Below are 13,684 nucleotides of genomic sequence, written 5' to 3' on the forward strand. Positions count from 1 at the left end.
TGTGCTTAGTCACTCCCCCTTTGCAACCCTATGAACTGTAGCCCACCAGGCTCCTCAATCCATGGGATTCTCCAGGCAAGAATACTGCAATGAGTTGCCATGCCATGCCCTGCTCCAAAGGATCTTCCCAACCTAGGGATAGAACCCACATCTCCTGCACTACAGGCAGATTCTTTGAACAACCAGGGAAGCCCTACTACATGTGAAAATGATAGTGTTTGGGACAATTGCATTAAAATATAGTGTTAAAATTAATTAAATCTTCTTTTTTCTTTTTAATTGTAGCCACTTGGGAATTTTAAATGACATCCTGGCTGCATTCCACTTCTGTTGGACCACCCTGGGCAAAGGGGCAGCCTAAGCCATCTCCTTTAGGTAGAGAGAGGCCTGGTGGCTCGAGGGACAGCACTCATTTATTCAAAGCACACTGAGGGCTTTTGAGTGCCTACTATGTGCCTGGAACAATTCTAAAAGTGAAAAAATGAATGTTAGTCCCTCAGTTGTGTCCGACTCTTTGTGACCCCATGGACTATATAGCCCACCAGGCTCCTCTGTCCATGGGATTCTCCAGGCAAGAATAATGGAGTGGGTTGCCTTGCCCTTCTCCAAGAGATCTTCCCGACACAGGGATTAAACCTGTGTTTGCCTTCATTGCAGATAGATTCTTTACCTTATGAGCCACGAGGGAAGACCAGCACAATTCTAAGGCCTGTATTAAATATGGGGTAGTGGGGGGCTCAGATTAGATCACCTTTGAGCTGAATCACAAAAGAAGCAAGGCATGTGGATTGGTGAAGAGCACCCCAGGACTCAGAGGAAGGAGCCTCAGCAACCACAGAGCAAAGATGGAGCAAATGAGATGAGGCAAGTGGCTGGTAAGAGTCTCGATTCAGAGTTGAAATTTCACTCTGAATGAAAACTAAACCACAGAGAGTCTCAGGAAGGTGAGAGGCCCCACTGTGGAAAGGGTCACTCTGGAGATGATGGGAGCATGGAGGAGGTGACAGTGATGTCCAGACTGGTGAGACAGTGGCATCTGGGGTGTGTTTTGAAGATAGAGTAGGCATGATTTTGTGAGCTGTGAGAGAAAGAGGCAGGTCTGGGATGCAGTCAACATTGGCTGGAAAGAAGGGGAGGAATAGGTCTGGGTCACAAAACTGGGAATTTAATTTTATACAGTTAAGTCTGAGATGCTTGGGCCTCCTCATAGAATACTAGGGGGACAGCAGCAGAGAGGTGGCCAGACCCCTGGAGGCCTCCAGGCACAGGGCTGGATCTCAGCCTGCAAGTAGCGCCTGCAGTGAAGGGCTCAGATGCAGCAACTGCCAAAACAGTGCGAACTTGACGGGGCTAGCAGGAAAGCTGTCGCAGTGGTTCCAGAGAAAAGACGCAGGAGGAGTGATGGGGACCTAGAGAAGGTGGACAATGGCAGGGTGGTGGGACAGGGGTCAGGAGCCAACTGCCTGCTGGGCTAGGGGGTTGGAAGGGGCCTGCCAGAGCCAGCATTGCCACATCTTCTAGTTTTTTATTGGAAAATAAATTCTGATTGGACGTTTCAAGAAGAGGACATTTCAATAAGAGTTCAACAATTTGTCAAACGTTGTGCAGCCAAGCAAAACATCAGATCTACAAATTCCTGACCTTGATCCCTAAAGGGCAGTTCTCCAGCCCTTGCCTGTGAAGTCTGCTTTCCTTCAGCAGTTACCTGGGCTCACCTCAAGGTTCTGGCCCAGAAGCTCTGGGAGAAGCCCAGAGCATCCCCAAGCTCAGTCAGGAAGGCCTGGCCCCAGCAGCACCTGTGGTTGGCCATCTCGCATACTGCTGTCTGAGTATATGCACCAGAGCCCATACCTCCCTGTCCACCCCTCAACCCAAAGCTCCTAGGTTCACCTTGCAAACAGTTATTCAGGCCTATGTTTGCCAGGAACTGACCTGGGATCTGTGTACTGAGCCACGAACAAAACCAGGTTCCTGCCAAAGGCACTCATGTTCCAGTGTGTCTGTGTCTCTGGAACCCAGTGGAGCTCATAGTTGACCAGACACAAGCCAGTCAGTCCATGGCTCCCCCAGTGATGCCGGGTGCCCTCCCAGAGAAGAAATGATGCATCCTACCTGGCTCTTCCCTGAGTGAAGGCACCAATCACCTTTCCACACTCACCAGCCACCCACACCCCATGCCATGTGTGGCCTGGGAGACTGGCGGCTGCTGTGCCCAGTGGAACTCCTCCCTCCATTGCAGAGTGGTCAGAGCAGGCCCACAGCCTGGCCCCTCCCTTCTTCTTTTTCCCTGGGGCCCTGTGTTAAGAACTGGCATCTGGGTTTGGGCCCAACTGGCCCAGCCTCAGCCCTGTGCTCGACCCCAGCTTGCTAGCATTCTCAGCATTAGAATCTGGAACCCAGGTTCATTTCACAGTAAATTATTACACGTTTCACTTTCCAGTTACCATAGCTCTGTGTTGCTCAGTTGTGTCCAACCATGGGATTTTCCAGGCAAGTGTACTGGAGTGGGTTGCCATTTCGTTCTCTGAGCTTTGTGTTGTATTGTCCCCCAGACCTCAAGAGGAGGAGGAACTGTGGCAGAAAGCAGGATTCAGATATTCCTGTGGCCCCTGAACTTGGGGCCATCAGAACACCCCCCAATTTTTAAAACTCTCCACCCAATACTTTTCCTGTAGTCCTACAAGTTTTGATGTCAAGAGTCAAAATATGATGATGTAATTTTTTCTTTAATCAATTCATCACAAATCCAACTAGAAGACTGAGAGTAAAAATAAGTCTTCCTAAGACATTCCCTAATCACACTGTCCTACACTTGCACAATGAATTTCCACCTGCAGAAGGCGAGGGCCTTGTTCAGTTGGGAGACGGACGCATGCTCATTCAGCAAATGATTGGATGCCGGATATGTGTGCTGGACAACATTACAGCCTCAAACACACACACACACACACACACACACACACAAATGTGTTGACACTTTCACAGTCAGATAGTCAGGACTTGACACACCATCTTGTGATAATGTAACTGGAGAAGGATGTGCCAGAAGCTTTCTCAGGCAGCCACATTCAGTCAGTGGCATGATACCCGCCTGCAGCCCCCTCCTTGGACTTCTGAGAAAGCCACAGACATCTCTGTGTTCCTCGCCATCCATAGAAAGCTGCCCCTGGGGACACAACTGAGCTCTGCTGCTGACAGTGGTTGGGACAGCAGTCCTCTGGCTAGTGCCAGTTACTCAACTAACTACAATGCTTTTTTTCCAGGGTGGTAAATTCAGACCGTTTTACTAATGCTGAATTCAGTAAAGACTTTATATGAAAAACAAATTCCCCAAATTGTCCCTTGGTACTTAGCTGGAGAGAGGTCCAAAGGAACAATGTTTTTTAATGGTCTTTTTTTTTTTTTCAATTGAAATATAATTTATAATGTTTTGTTAGTTTCAAATGTACAGCAAAGTTATTCAAATATACATATATATGCATGTTCTTTTTCAGATTCTTTTCCATTATAAGTTATTACAAGGTATTTTATACAGTAGTGTGTATATGTTAATCCCAAACTCCTAATTTGTCTCACCCTCCCCCCAAACCCTTTGGTAACCATAAGTCTGTTTCTCTATGTCTGTGAGTCTATTTCTGTTTTATAAATAAGTTCATTTGTGTCATATTTTACATTCCACATGTAAGTGGTATCATATATTTTTCTGTCTCTGACTTCACTTCATGAGATAGTCTCTAGGTCCATCCAAAGAATAATCTCGAATCCAAGTTCCCTTCTTAAATGTATGATGCTCATAGATGTGTTTGGTGGAAAATAATTCTAGTTACATCAGAATTGCCATGTTTGACTTAGACCACTAGCTTGCAAGTGAGGTTCCAGAGAGTCCTGGGGGAGGTGCACAAGACCCTCTGTGGGTGTTGGCAAAGTTCAGCTCTCTTCCTGATGGTACTATAGGTTGGGTCTCTGTTTCGCTCTCCTCCTGAGTGCACGTCCATGACGCAGGACAACCATGTTCTGCTGACACTGACTAGTGTACTTTCTTGTATTTCTCAGTTCTGATAAGAATATGGTAAATATCCATAGACACAACCCACGTAAACAAAAACTCTTCGGATGTGCTTCCCCAGTGGTCCAGTGGTTAAGAATCCACCTGCCAATGCCGGGGATGCAGGTTCGATCCCTGGTCTGGGGAGACTCCACATGCCTCACGGCAACTAAGCCTGTGTGCCACAACTACTGAAGCCCTCTTGCCTAGAGTGTGTGCTCTGCAACAAGAGGAGCCACTGCAATGAGAAGCCCATGCAATGCAACTAGAGATTGGACTGTACTCAACACAACTAGAGAAAGCCCTTTCACAGCCACAAAGGCCCAGCATGGTGAAAAATAAAAATAAAGTATTGAGCTATTCCACAGAATCTACAAGGGCTTCCTAGGTGGCTCAGCGGGTAAAGAATCCTCCTGCCAATGCAGGAGACTTGGGTTTGATCCCTGGGTTGGGAAGATCCCTGGAGAAGGAAATGGCAACCCACTCCAGTATTCTTGCCTGGGAAATCCTATGGGCAGAGGAACCTGACGGGCTGCAGTTCAGGGGGTTGTAAGAGTTGGACATGACTAACTGATAAACAGCAACATAGAATCTACGTATTTAAGGGCTTAGCTGGAGCCAAAGGTGATGCATCTGTGAGCATACCAGACCTCCACCAACCAAGCACTAATCATGCCAAGGTCAAGTCCCAAAGGACACAGAGACATTTTAAAATAGTGCCTGTGAAAGTTGCTCGGTCGTGTCCAACTCTGCGACAGTCCATGGAATTCTCTAGGCCAGAATACTGGAGTGGGAGGCCTTTCCCTTCTCCAGGGGATCTTGTCAACCCGGGGATCAAACCGGGTGTCTCCTGCATTGCAGGCGTATTCCTTACCAGCTAAGCCATCAGGGAAGCCCCAGAGTAGTGCACGATGTGCATATAATACGTAAACAGTAAGATTGTGAGCGCGGACCCTGGAGTGGGCTTGCGCTCAGTGTTTTACAGACCAGTCTCCACACATCCTCTCCCGCAGCAGTCATCTGGAAGGGCACGGGTTCTGGGACCAGTCTGCGTGGGTTCAGACCCCAAAACCGCCCCTACTAACTGTGATCCAGAGCAGCAGATTCACTCAGGGTCTTGGTTCCCCACCTACAGTGGGGGATGTGAGCACCTACTCAGTGTGCCCAGCACAGCAGAAACACAGAAGACTGTGACTGCAAACCTAAGGGAATGCCCACATTAGACCTGTGGGTGTCCTTCCGTATCTGATTTCCGGAGGTCCCCTGCCATCTTGCTCCAGTTCTGAATGCCCGTGGGAGCAAGCCCGGGGCACGCACAGGCCTCTGTGACAACAGATGTTCCGTAGCCTGGGGACTGAGGCTGGGCTGCAAGGGTGGGTGTTCTGGAAGAAGGAGCTGAGGGGTCACCAGACAGGGTGGGTGCACAGCGAGGAAGGAGAGAGAGCCAGCCCTGGGGGTTGCGGGAGATGCTGGGGGCAGTGTGTAAAGGTGGGGCTGGGCTGGTCCTCAGCATCTCCTGAGCTTGCACATGGCTCCGGGGCTGCCCCTTCTCACTCACACACCTGCTGACAGATTTGCTGTGGGGGACGTGCCCTGACCAGGCCAGCTCTTGCCCTGAGTCGCTGCTGAGAACTGGCCCTGCACCTGCTTCCACGAAGTCCTGGGCGGGGTTCCAAGCCTGCACCTACTCCCATGCCACAGTCATCTGATGCCAGCAACAGAGTAGGCGCTCAGTGTTGTAGGAATTAGTAGTTTGTCATTGCAACCCAGCTTTACTGTACAACTTTCGAACGTATCCAGAAACGAAAAGGACAGGTGTCACAGGAGTTAATGTAGAAACGCTCTGGCTGGCCTGCACTCCAGTGTCCAGGGCTGTGATCCATTTTGTGCCCTCAGGGTCCAGCCACGCCAGGTGCTCCCCATCCACCCTCACAAGTGCTTCAGTTTTTCCCTCTGCCGCAGACAGATTATAAACACAGTCTATGGGATTTGCTTTATTTTGTTTATTATGTTTACAAAGCTGTAATCTCGTATAGGATCACCTTAAGACCCAAGTTCCAAATAAACTGTCAAAGGAAATAAAACATAAAGCAGCAGGGTGGCGATGGCAAAGCCTAACCTGCATACTGTGATCTGAGAGTCTATGAAACCCAAGCACCCTCTGGTCTCCAAGTAATCTCCAAATTAACCTGATCAACTTTCCACTACCCCCAACCAGGGCTGGCTGTGAATTCCAAAGACACAGGACCCCATGGCAGAAGCTGCTGGGAGATGCTGGCGCCCACCACCTGTGCCCTGTGTTTTTTCCCCAACAATCCAGGGGGAGGGGGATTTAAGTGAGCATGGTTCAAATTCTCTGTGGAAGCAGCCACCTCTTCCTCTGTCAAACCAATGACAGAGAAAAGGAGACAGTGTCCCATTCCCCTTAGACCTGGGCCTCTGCCCCGCAGCCTGTTCTGGAGGGAGGCCTGCCTGGGACTTCCTGAGACTTCCCTGGGGCTGCAGGGCAAGCCCAGTGGCCCACCACTGGGGTAAACTGGAAGCTCCCCAGGTTTCCACTACCCCCAGGAGACCAGCCCCTCTCACCCCACCTCCTCTTCCCCCATACAGGGTCTTCCTGTCCTCCCGTTCCCCACGGCATTCTATCTAGAGTCTGTTCTCCAGGAAGCAGTCCAAGTCATGCTTCTAAAACACACCAACTGGTCCTAGGCTCAGAATCCTTCAATCCCTCCAACATAGAGGCAGGGTCCTGACTAAGGCACATTCTACCACAATTTTTAAAATGTTCCCTTCTGTGTGCCCTTCTCTGTGTTCTGTCCGTCTCCAGGGAAAGCACTTTCCCTGTGCTTTGTGGGCTCAGTTTACAGTTGTTTCTCCCTGGTCAGAAGAGGGGGAGCCACAGAGGCCAGGCATCACTTTGTTCGTGGCTGTGTCCTCCACACCCAGAACACAGCCATGCAGTGGACATCTGTCAAAGGCAATTCCAGCTTGTCCCACAAAAATCTCCTTTGCCCCCCGGTTCCTTCCTTCCCTGTTTCAAGGGCCTCTCATCAATCCCTCCAAAACTCGTCACAGAAGCTCCAGCCTCCTTCCCCATCTCCCCATCAGCTATGCTCTGGGTGCCTTCTCCATGCCCTGCCTTGTTTGTCCTTTCTCCTTCTATTCTGCATTACAGCACATCGAGAATGGGCCAGCCATCTCTGAGTTTGAGGGAATAGGGCAGGAGGCTGGAGGAAGGCAGGCTGTCCTTAGTGGACTGGAGGAGAGCACTTGCCTGTCACTGTCTTTCCCCATTATGCCTGGGGCTGTCTGCCTTGGGTACAATCTCAAAAATGACAGGATGATTTCTGTTCATTTCCATGGCAAACCATTCAATATCACAGTAATCCAAGTCTATGCCCCAACCACTAATGCCAAAGAAGCTGAAGTTGAACGCTTCTATAAAGACCTAAAATACCTTCTAGAACTAACACCCCAAAAAGATGTCCTTTTCATCACAGGGGGCTGGAATGCAAAAGTAGGAAGTCAAGAGATACCTGGAGTAGCAGGAAAGTTTGGCCTTGGAGTACAAAATCAAGTAGGGCAAAGGCTAACAGAGTTTTGCCAAGAGAACACACTGGTCATAGCAAACACCCTCTTCCAACAACACAAGAGAAGACTCTACACATGGTCATCACCCGATTGTCAACACCGAAATCAGATTTATCATATTCTTTGCAGCCAAAGATGGAGAAGTTCTATACAGTCAGCAAAAAAAAGAGACTGGGAGCTGACTGTGGCTCAGATCATGAACTCATTATTGATCATTGTGGCTCAGATCATGAACTCATCATTATTATTCAGACTTAACTTGAAGTACATAGGGAAAACCACTAGACCATTCAGATATGACCTAAATCAAATCCCTTATGATTATACAGTGGAAGTGATGGATAGATCTAAGGGATTAGATCTGATAGAGTGCTGGAAGAACTGTGGACAGAAGTTTGTAACATTGTACAGGAGGCGGTAATTAAAACCATTCTCAAGAAGAAGAAATATAAAAAGGCAAAATGGTTGTCTGAGGAGGCCTTACAAATAGCTGAAAAAAGAAGAGAAGCAAAAGGCAAAGGAGAAAAGGAAAGATATATCCATGTGAATGCAGAGTTCCAAAGAATAGCAAGGAGAGATAAGAAAGCCTTCCTCAGTGATCAATGCAAAGAAATAGAGAAAAACAATAGAATGAGGAAGACTAGAGATCCCTTCAAGAAAATTAGAAATACCAAGGGAACATTTCATGCAAAGATGGGCTCAATAAAGGACAGAAACGGTATGGACCTAACAGAAGTATAAAATATCAAGAAGAGGTGGCAAGAATACACTGAAGAACTATATAAAAAAGACCTCAATGACCCAGATAACCATGATGCTGTGATTACTTACATAGATCCAGATATCCTGGAGTGCAAAGTCAAGTGGACTTTAGGAGGCATCACTGCAAACAAAGCTAATGGAGGTGATGGAATTCCAGTTGAGCTATTTTAAATCCTAAAAGATGATGCTGTGAAAGTGCTGCACTCAATATACCAGCAAATTTGGAAAACTCAGCAATGGCCACAGGACTGGAAAAGGTCAGTTGTCATTGCAATCGCAAGGAAAGGCAATGCCAAATAATGTTCAAACTACCACATAATTGCACTCATCTCACACACTAGCAAAGTAATGCTCAAAATTCTCCAAGCTAGGCTTCAACAGTTCGTGAACCGAGAACTCCCAGATGTTCAAGCTGGATTTAGAAAAGGCAGAGGAACCAGAGATTAAATTGCCAACATCCGTTGGATCATAGAAAAAGCAAGAGAATTTCAGAAAAACGTCTGCTTCATTGATTACACTAAAGCCTTTGACTGTGTGGATCACAACAAACTGGAAAATTCTTCAAGAGATGGGAACACCAGACCTCCTTACCTGTCTCCTAAGAAATCTGTATGCAAGTCAAGAAGCAACAATTAGAGCTGGACATGGAACAATGGACTAGTTCCAAATTGGGAAAGGAGTATGTCAAGGCTGTATATTGTCACCCTGCTTATTTAACTTATATTCAGAGTACATCATGTGAAATGCTGGGCGGGGATGAAGCACAAGTTGGAATCAAGATTGCCGGGAGAAATATCAATAACCTCAGATATGCAGATGACACCACCCTTATAGCAGAAAGTGAAGAAGAACTGAAGAGCCTCTTATGAAAGTGAAAGAGGAGGGTGAAAAAGTTGGCTTAAAACTCAACATTCAAAAAACCAAGATCATGGAATCCAGTCCCATCACTTCATGGCAGAGAGATGGGGAAACAATAGAAACGGTGACAGACTTTATTTTCTTGGGCTCCAAAATCACTGCAGATGGTGACTGCAGCTATGAAATTTAAAGACACTTGCTCCTTGGAAGAAAAGCTATGATCAACCTAGACAGCATTTTAAAAAGCAAAGAGATTGCTTTGCCAACAAAGGTCCATTGAGTCAAAGCTATGGTTTTTCCAGTAGTCATGTATGGATGTGAGAGTTAGACTATAAAGAAAGTTAAGTGCTGAAGAATTGATACTTTTGAACTGTGGTGTTGGAGAAGACTCTTGAGAGTCCCTTGGACTGCAAGGAGATCCAACCAGTCATTCCTAAAGGAAATCAGTCCTGAATATTCACTGGAAGGACTGAAGCTGAAGCTCCAATACTTGGGCCACCTAATGCAAAGAACTGACTCATTAGAAAAGACCCTGATGCTGGGCAAGACTGAAGGCAGGAGGAGAAGGGGATGACAGAGGATGGGATGGTTGGATAGTACCACTGACTCGATGGACATGAGTTGGAGCAAGTTCTGATGGTGTGGCAAAGAGTTGGACACAGCTGAGTGACTGAACTGAACTGTCCACCTTCAGCGTGTTTCGTGGAACACCTACAGAGGCAAGCCCACTACTGATGTGTTGAAAAGTCATAATGGCCACAGACCTCTGGGATCCAGATCCAGGCAAAGAACACTCTGTCTTAGTACAGAAGGGCATAGAGGCCTAGGACCATCCTCCTTCAGTGTGATAGTGTGCTCTGTGCAGGGGATGAAACGGAGGGGTGAAATGGAACTGCTGCTGCTGCTAAGTCACTTCAGTCGTGTCCAACTCTGTGTGACCCCATAGACAGCAGCCCACCAGGCTCCCCCGTCCCTGGGATTCTCCAGGCAAGAACACTGGAGTGGGTTGCCATTTCCTTCTCCAACGCATGAAAGTGAAAAGTGAAAGTGAAGTCGCTCAGTCATGTCTGACTCTTAGCGACCCCATGGACTGCAGCCTACCAGGCTCCTCCATCCATGGGATTTTCCAGGCAAGAGTACTGGAGTGGGGTGCCACTGCCTTCTCCTAGGTGGGTGTTATGAGCACACAATCTGACCAGTGGCTACAGGATCCTAGAGCAATCTGTTGGCTGCAGGGCATGTCCAACAGGAGCTCCTGGGAGACCAAACCCAGAGCAGCGAAGCCTTCTGTCTTCCCTTGTCTTATCATCTCCTTAACAAGTAACCCATGGGACCAGAGGGATATCAAGCCAGTGACTTTCAAGATACAGGCTATAAACTGCACTTCTAAACAAGGTCCCTCTCTCCTGGTAACTAGACACAGACAGTGTTTTGCAATGGCGCCGGGGCACAGAGGTAAACCTCACTTGTCCAGCTGTGTCTCCCCAGTGGCTAAAGGACTGGGCAGACAAACCCCAACTTGGACAGATGGAAAATCCACTGCAAACTCACACTGTAGGAAAAGGGTTGGCTCGTAACAAGGGAATGCCCACTCCAACCACAGCCGGGAGAGTGCTGGCAGCCCTGTCAACATACACATCTCCTCCATGACCCAAAGGCAAGGGCTGCTCCTCATCTTCACATACAAGTCCTGGGACTTGCCCGTGGTTAGAACTCAGCACTTTCACTGCTAGGACACCGGTTCAGTCCCTGATCAGGGAACTAAGATCCCACAGGCCATGTGTCTCAGCCAAAAAAAAGGTTACAAGTCCTAAGGAAGGACTTGGGGATTGTCCATGAACTAACCAGTGTGGTGACTAGTGTGACAAAGGGCGAGGGCCACCAATGGGGTCAGTGAGGAACCCAGTGGTCAGGCTTTGCAAGCAGGTATGAACAGCAGGCATCTCCAGTCATTACTGTGGGCAGCAGCCTCCAAGCTGGCCCTCGGTGACCGTTGCCCCCTGGACTTCACACCCTTGGGTTGACCAGGCCACATGGCACCACGTCACCTGAGAAGCCCGTGGAGAGTCACATGGTGAGCAGCTTCCACCGGCCGGCCAGGAGCCAGGCAAGGGCATCCCCTTGGCAGCTTGGCAAGTTTCAAATGACTGCTTTCCTGGGTGTGATGTGCACTGCATCTTGGGGAGACGCTTGAGCCAGAGCCAGCCAAACACTTAGGAGTGGTGAGGCCTTGAATCCTGGTTGCTCTAACTTGCTGAGTTTAGAGTAATCTGTTACACAGCAATAGGTAGCTAATACAATCAACAGAGCAAGTGGTTAATGAATTTGGCATGTGCTGTTGACCTCTGAGAGGTAACGCAGACCTGCCCTTTCCAGGCCCTCCTACATACACATACTGAGAACCATTGAGGGACACATAGCTACCTAGTCATGTGCAAACTCCTGGACAGGTTTTCTGCTGGTAATAATGGAGTCTTCCCCTTTCTTTCAATAAATATTTATTTGGCTGCTCCAGGTCTTACTTGCAGTGGCACGCAGGTTGTTTGATCTTTGTTGTGACATGTGGAATCCTTTTTTTTTTTTTTTTTTTGTAGTTGCATCATGCATAATCTTTAGTTGCAAATGCCAACTTTTAGTTTCATCAGGATCTAGGATCTTGGATCGAACCCAGGCCCTCTGCATGGGAAGAATGGAGTCTTAGCCACTGGACCACCAGGGAAGTCCCAAGGACTTTTCCCCTTTCAAGAACAAATTGAACATTACAAAATCTTGTTGTACATGTGATATATAAAACCCAATAATGAGCCTTATGAAAAAGAATTGTTTCCTAAGAAAGATGTTCAGAACCAAAATTTACCAAAATTCAGAGAGATGACAATTTTATTCAAACATTCCACAGGAAAGTCTATTTTGTAAATAACATCCTAACATTGGCCAAAAACTCAGGTGTAGGCCAGGTCATTCAAAGCAGCAAGACAGCTTCAGCCAGAAGCTTGCCACTGTGGGCACAGGTACAGCCACGACCTTGTGTGACAGCCTACGAGCTCCAAGGTCAGGCCAAGCGTGGAGTCACTAGGCCTTTTTCTAAACATTCTGATTGAAATGTAGTTGATTTATAATGTATTAGTTGCAAGTGTAGAGCAAACTGATTCAGCTATACATACATAGATATATGCATTCTTCTTCAGATTCTTTTCCATTATAAGTTATTATAAGATACTGAGCAGAGTTCCCTGTGCTATACAGTAGATCCCTGTCAGACTTGTGATTTTTTTTAAAAAAAGTTTAGCACTTTGCTTCAGTTGCTGCCAAGCTGCCTAAATTGGGAAGAAGCAAATAATTATTTGCTCTGATATTAATAACAAAGTTAGATATTAATGCCAAAAATGGCCCCAAAGATCAACTTCTGTCCCCAGACTGCAAAACTATTATCTCTATTTTACAGACAAGGCAATGGAGTGACACCCTGAGAGCTTGCCTGAAGCCCCCAGGAATCCAGCAAGCACAGGGAGGTGGAGTGCCCTGCCTGCTCCCTTGCCCTTCCTGCCACCATCACTCCCCAACCCCCCACCTCCCACCCCCCGCCAGGCCCTGCTTTGTGTGAGGTGTCTGGGAGGTGATACAGCAACCTCAACATGCCCTGGTCAGAACCAGCTCACCATGAGATCACCTCTCAAACAATTAAAGGGAGCAGAGCCCAAAGGTCCTGATGTGTACAGGGTTCAGAGGGCTGAGGAAGTCGAAATGAGTAAACAGAAATCACAAGGTACAGAAAGAACAGAGAGAGCAGGTGAAGAACAGGAAGGGCTCAGGAAAATGATCAGGAGTTGGGCCTGGGAGGAGCCAGATCAGCTGAGGCCACCCCCACCCCCACCTCTTCCGGAGTCCAGGCCACAGGGCATCTGAGTCCTCTAACTAAACACCCGTCCCCAAGGCCACTGCAGAGGTGGGACTCAGCAGGACAGGGTTCAGAGTCAAGGTCCACCTCCTACCTGAGGCTGGGTCACAGCCAACTCGCAAAGCACAGTTGTTCAGTAAATGTGTTTAGACAAGTGAATTAATATTTCCCAGCAACTCATTTCCCATGACAACCTGGATGCTTTCACTTCTGTTGCATTTTATCTTTACAACAAACTTGAGGGACACCCAATATCAGCCTGGCTCTGCAGATAATTTTATCCCCATTTTACTAATGAGAAAATTGAGGCGCAGAAGGACAAAAGCCAGCATGCTTTCTCTAGAGCTCAACTCCTGCAATAACCCTGCACTGCTTTCAGATGAATCTCCTGAAAAGAGCTTAGATTCCAATAACGCTTTTTATTTCAAGCAATGTTAATGAGACTGCATCTTACACTATCCCCAAACACGTTCAAATTTGTTAGAGGCTCTGAGTCACACATTCTCTGGTCGGGGTGAGGAGAGAACCGG

Source organism: Bubalus kerabau, chromosome 17, assembly GCF_029407905.1.
Source record: "Bubalus kerabau isolate K-KA32 ecotype Philippines breed swamp buffalo chromosome 17, PCC_UOA_SB_1v2, whole genome shotgun sequence".
Taxonomy (NCBI): Eukaryota; Metazoa; Chordata; class Mammalia; order Artiodactyla; family Bovidae; genus Bubalus; species Bubalus kerabau.